The sequence below is a fragment of the Aplysia californica genome, unplaced genomic scaffold (assembly GCF_000002075.1).
Source record: "Aplysia californica isolate F4 #8 unplaced genomic scaffold, AplCal3.0 scaffold00246, whole genome shotgun sequence".
In the NCBI taxonomy this organism is placed as follows: domain Eukaryota; kingdom Metazoa; phylum Mollusca; class Gastropoda; order Aplysiida; family Aplysiidae; genus Aplysia; species Aplysia californica.
This window is the reverse complement of record NW_004797516.1, coordinates 738,875-744,937: the sequence shown is the minus strand read 5'-3', so window position 1 is coordinate 744,937 and position 6,063 is coordinate 738,875.

Genomic DNA, 6,063 nt, shown 5'->3' with positions numbered 1-6,063 from the left:
TAATTTTACCTCAGAAAAAAGGGGACCCCCACCTTCTTCATTCACAAATATCTCGACTTGTATTCAAGATTAATGGATGTTTTTTCCATCCAAATAAAGACAAGTGAACAAGCTTTAAGATGATACCAATAACTCTACATGCCCAAAAATTGACGAGAGCCTGATTCCACCACGCTGCCTCACAATTGTTGATTTTGCCAAACAGGGAAACTTACTTCTGGGACAGACTTCATTTTACTCATAGCACGTCTTTCAACACTGTAAGTTCATTGAAGAGGCAGGACCTCCGAATTTAACATCAGTCTCAGATACTATTGATTAAATAGGTACCATATACCATGGCATCAGGTCACATGCACATTATGGGTAAAGGAAGACCCAGGTCGGCGATCCCAGGCAATATCGATAAAAAAAAATTTAAACTATCAAACTTGTTTTTTTGCGGAAAAACATCCTTTGACATCTGTTGTATCGGGTCACAATGAAGAAACTGTTGAAAAAACACCCTAAATGATCTAAAAGGCCGTTTGAAAAGTGAGAATTGCTCTAAAAATCCTTTTAAAGATCCCTGGGTTTTTTTCCGCTTTTCTCTAAATCTACTTTTTGACATATGTGACCTCCTTGGTGTAAGGAGTTTTCAAAAACTACTGAAGCTAGAAGCTTTAAATTTTGCATACAGGTGCTTTAAGATCTAATGTGAGGAAATTGGGAAATATGTGTAACTTGTGGAAATATTCAAATTTTTTGTAATATGTACCCCAAAATTTCGTCAACTGACTCTCGGCTGACTCTCGGGGGTCCAATGAATTTGGGCTCACTTTTTTAGTTTTAAAGATAGGTCAAAATCCTCACATGGATCCCCAGTTCATATAGGTTTGTACTTGTGTGCCAAATTTCAGGCGGATAATTCAATATTTACTATAAAATTCTTCTGCACTAAAAAACTGGTTTGGAAATCCAGAACCATTTTTCAGAAAAACTCAGCAAATTCACCCTGAGTACATCATATTTACCTATGAACTTCTTGCACAATTACATGAAAGTGAATAAAAGTCAGTCGTTTAGAAAAATTTTCCGGGAGTGTACGTCTCCCCTTAAAGATGCTTGCAGGCTTGAAAGTTAAAATATTGGTATAAATTATATGTTCATCAGAAAAGACTGTTTTGTGGCTTTTGTCAAGGGATTTTCCATTTTATATATATATATATATATATACACATATATATATATATATATATTATTAAATAGACTTCCAAACAAAACAAATCAAAGATTTTCCTGTAACTCGTTGGGAGACTTAGATCTAAATCTACAGTGCAGCAAGGCGCAGCCGTTTTATTTTAAAGTTAAAGTGATGATGCCCAGATTTTATTGGGCTGTTCAGATCCATTGAAAAGTTGCCTGTTTTATTTCCAGAAAGCCAAAAACTCATGGATAAGATGCAGTCCCAATTGTTATGTAAAATGTTTTTTCCAACACACAATGATATTTATGGTTCTTCCCCAAAACGGCCTAAATTCAAAATGCCCTCCTGGGAATTTGAACAGTGACGTCCGTTCCATAGTCCAGCATGATACCTATGAGTTTAAGGTGCCCTCTTATTGGAGGGTGCCACTGGCAGGTCCTGCGACCAGTGGTGACCTCCAACCACTCACACTGAATTCATGTTATGACTACTAACTTGATAACGAAAAGCGTTGTTCACATCATCATCATCCAGTGCAGATCTGCAACAGACATCGGCGATCATGGTTTTCCATTCATTGCTTTGCTCGGATGCTCTCAAAAAAGCTACGTTTCCCTGATCTTTCCCTGTTACCCATTTGTTTAGGTTCCCTTAGTGTGTTGTTCTGGGCCTACCCCTGCCTCGCTTGCCCTCAATTTTGCCAGTAAGAGCTAGATGTTCATCACCTGGTTTGTTGGATTTTTTTTCTTTAAACAGCACGGTACGGTGGCACCCAGACCAGAGAGATGCTTCTAAGTTTCAGGTAGTGTTTTACAGCACCTGCGACATAATTTGGTCATATGAGTGCTGAAGATTAGTGGTGACACAAGAGAGTAACAAACCTAAACCAAAATAGGAGAAGAGACAAGGACGATAGATGTTGGACAAGAAGGAAGGAGCAAACCACACCAGAGCACCCACCTGCCACCTACATCAAAATCAGAACCATATTTGTTATACTGTACATGTATCATAACCAGAGTTCCATTGTGAGTGGTTGGTGGGAGCTCTGGTATGGTTTGCTTTTTCTTCCCAATAAAACACCAATCATCCTTCTCTCTCCCCCTTTTTCTTTGTATGTTACTCTCTAGTAAGTAGTACTGGTGTCCCCTCTAATCTTTGGCAAGTGTATGGCCTGTTTGTCTGTTGTAAAACCAACTAAATATCTAAAGAGTTCCATTGACCTTTTCTAAGGCAAATCAAGTACGTTATTTTTCCAACGCTGCAACAAAAATGACAGAGACGGCTCCATTCTAAGAATCAGTGTTTATTTTTGGGTGTCAATTTTTATTACAACCCTTCCACAATTCATTATTTTGATGCAAAATGCTGTTGGAATCATGTACATCAAGAGTCAAGAATACAATTTTTCATTATAAATATACATTTTCTTTTGCTTGAACATTCAAAATGTTATCCCATTTTCGGTATCCTATTTAACTTTACCAACATTTGAACAGAATGTTGAGACATGAGAAGTTTTTAAAAAAATTTACGAAAAAATATCCCAAGATGCATTAGTTATTTATGTTATAACTTGTTCACTTTCGTCTGACCGCGGTTAAGACAAGATTAAAAACAAATTGCACTGCTTAGTCTACCCAGGTCTTTGCATGTGGGTCTAAGTCTAAATGGTGGTTGACCAATACTAGAATCATTAATTTACGTCTATGAAAAATGGTAGAAACAAAAGAAAAATGGGCGAGTACTCTACTAGCTTACACTGAGACATGGGGGTAGGATGGGATTGCTGTCTCAAAATTCACACTTTGCATGTTAGGTTACTGTCAATTATTTGTTGCAGTGATCTTGTGTATGCAATATATGGCCCAAATGAGAAACTCTTAAGTACAGGGTCAAGATTTGTCTGGAAAAATATTTTATCTAGGTCCTTGGCCTACAGCAATGCCATAGATTCTACAAAGTTTCTTTTATGCACATTGGCAAATTAATAAATGAGCTAGAATTTTTTTCCCGCAGATAAATGAAAGTGAAGAAGTCATAACTAGTGTACAGCTACACTTTTGATTCTATAGATCCTGACACAATCAGAAATGCATGTTATGAACAAGAAAGCACCAAGGTAAAATGAAACATCTGAAGTATAAAAACAAGCATCAAATCAGCGAGCACCATTATTTTCATTGTGCGGCTATTTCTCACTTCAAATGGCAACTTGAAAAAGGAAATTATATTTTCTTTGTATTTACTTTTAATTTATACAGGAATGGTTTAACATGGAAAAGGCAAAATCTCCATATATTACACTTGTTCTTAAAAGCACCATGGTCAAATTTACATCAGATATTTGCTTAGCAGCGGAAAAAGAAAACAACTGACTAGTGTAAAAGGGTTGGTAATTATGGCACAATGAGAATTCCAACGTTGAAATATTTTTTTAAAAATGAGAAACAACAGTAACAATATAAAATTGCTATACAGTTACACATCATAATATTATAAGTTTTTATTCTGACCATAAGGTGAAATCAAATTCAAAATGGATTAACGTAAATTCCTTGGGGGTCACACCGCCATACTTTGAACTGTGGAAAATAAGAGAGAAAAAAAGGATACAATCAGTTTTTAAAATCTGTTACATCTTGTTTGACAAAAAAAGAGAGAACAAATAAAAAAGAGATCTTCCTATTATTTGATTGATGACATTGGCTTTGGGAGGAGAAAACCAGCGTGACAAAAACATTCTCTAACTCTACTGAGCCTGGGTAACTATACCTGTAAAATGTGGGGTAAAACTAGAAACAGAAACAACAGTCATATCGCGCAACTCCAACTGGATTATCGGTATGAAAAAAACCCCAAAAACAAACCCCAAATGTCTTTATACTGTTCTTAGTCTTAGTAATATAGTTTATAGTGATATAACCAGATCCAAATTTTGTGAATGTTAAAGTTCATTGTAGAGGTAGAAATTAGAATAACTAAGAGTGTAACAAAAACTATACATGCTTGGTTACAAAGGACATAATTTAAAGACAATTTGCGAGCCCTCAGTGTCATCCCTGAAAAGGCCGAAAACTGAACAAGAAAAACATGCATAACTTTTGAACCAATGAAGATATCCAAATAATTCAAAACATATAAAACGACAGTACACTACATGCTAAGACCCATCTTCTGAACGTACTTTTAAAGCTGAAAATTGCATTTTGAAAATGTATCTCACCTGCTTACTAACCGTGTTGCTGAAGGCGTTATTCCCCATACAATTTATCTATGGCTCCTTTTTTGTTTTCAGTGGTATTTTTTTCTCCTCATCTCTAACTGCCTTTTTTATTTAGTCTCTTGGAGGTTGACTAAATATTTGAGAAGCAGAGGTAATGATAATACTTGTAATCATTTATCTAGCTGCAGATATATCTATGCTCTGTAGAGTACTCTATGTGCTCGCAATCGAATAGTCACAACAGTTGGGGAAAGGAAGACAAATAGATCTGTGACAGATCTTAAGTCCACTGCCTACTTTTCATTCCATCTGTCTGTCAGACTGCCTGCAGGCTATAAAATAATTTTTTAACCATGTATTATAAGAAATCAGACTTAGAGGACTTATTGTTAGTCTACTATAGCTGATACCTTGTTATTACCAAGACTTTTATACGGGGGCCCACTGAACTATGAGTACAACAAACTAAATGTACTTACATCATCCACATATCCCACAAGACCAGCATACTGGTAACCATATCCAAGATGCAGAGCACAGACCCTAGCGTCAATGTATCCTGTTGTAAAGAAAAGAAGTGATTGGTAATTGAACACATCTGTACACATAATTATAATATATTAGTATTATTAGTATTAATTACAGACTACAAGTACAAGTTTGTTCTCAAAGTTGGCTGGAGAAGATTATTTATCCAGTAGAAAAAGAACATAAGACTACGATTTCACTGTCAGGGTAAGCATGGTTAGTTGGTTCAGAGTTCTACTCTTACACTTTCAAGTATACACTCACAAAATAAACCGGACAAGGAATTTTTTTTTGGCTATACGAGTTTCATTACGTCCATGTTTTAAATACAAAGAATATATTATGTATAAATATACATGGGAAAATTCAGACCTGAAATCTATGTGCTATATACGCATGTTTGCTTAAGTATGCCGTCATGTTGTGCAGGCTAGACTGTATCAATTCTATGCTACTTGTAAAACTATGCACTAACGGAAAAACAAAAGAAAAGAATAGTACTAGTACTCTGAAACATGTTGTAAAGACAAAACAGTCATTTGCACTAAGAAATGACTGGAGTCCTGAATAAGGCAAAAGGAAAACTAGCACATGATGTAATGAGAGAAAGAAGGATGGGGAGGGATAGTGGGGGGGGGGGGGGGTGAGCAAAGAAGGAATTGGAGAGCAAGAAAAAGGAAAAAATGTTTTATTAAAAAATAAAACTAAGAACAAAATAACAGTAAGCAACAAAAACCCCTTCGTATATATATATATATATATATATATATATATATATATATATATATATATATATATATATATATATATATATATATATATATATATACATATAAGAGGGACAGACAAGCAGGATAACAAAACATGAACCAGAGAAAGCAAGCAGTTTGACTTACTGGTCATTGGTGGTTTTCCCTCATAGGTCTCCACCGTGTTTCCTACTTGTCCAGTGAACACAAATTCTTTGTCATCAGGTCGTCTCTTGTATTCAAGAGTGATGTCATACCAGCCATTCTGAAAAGGAAAGGTTATTTGAGTGGTCAGGAGATGGACTGAGCTAAAGACTGGGATCGGTTGCATGGATTGACGTTTTTCTAGGAGTCGTAGTCGATCAGTAGTGGTA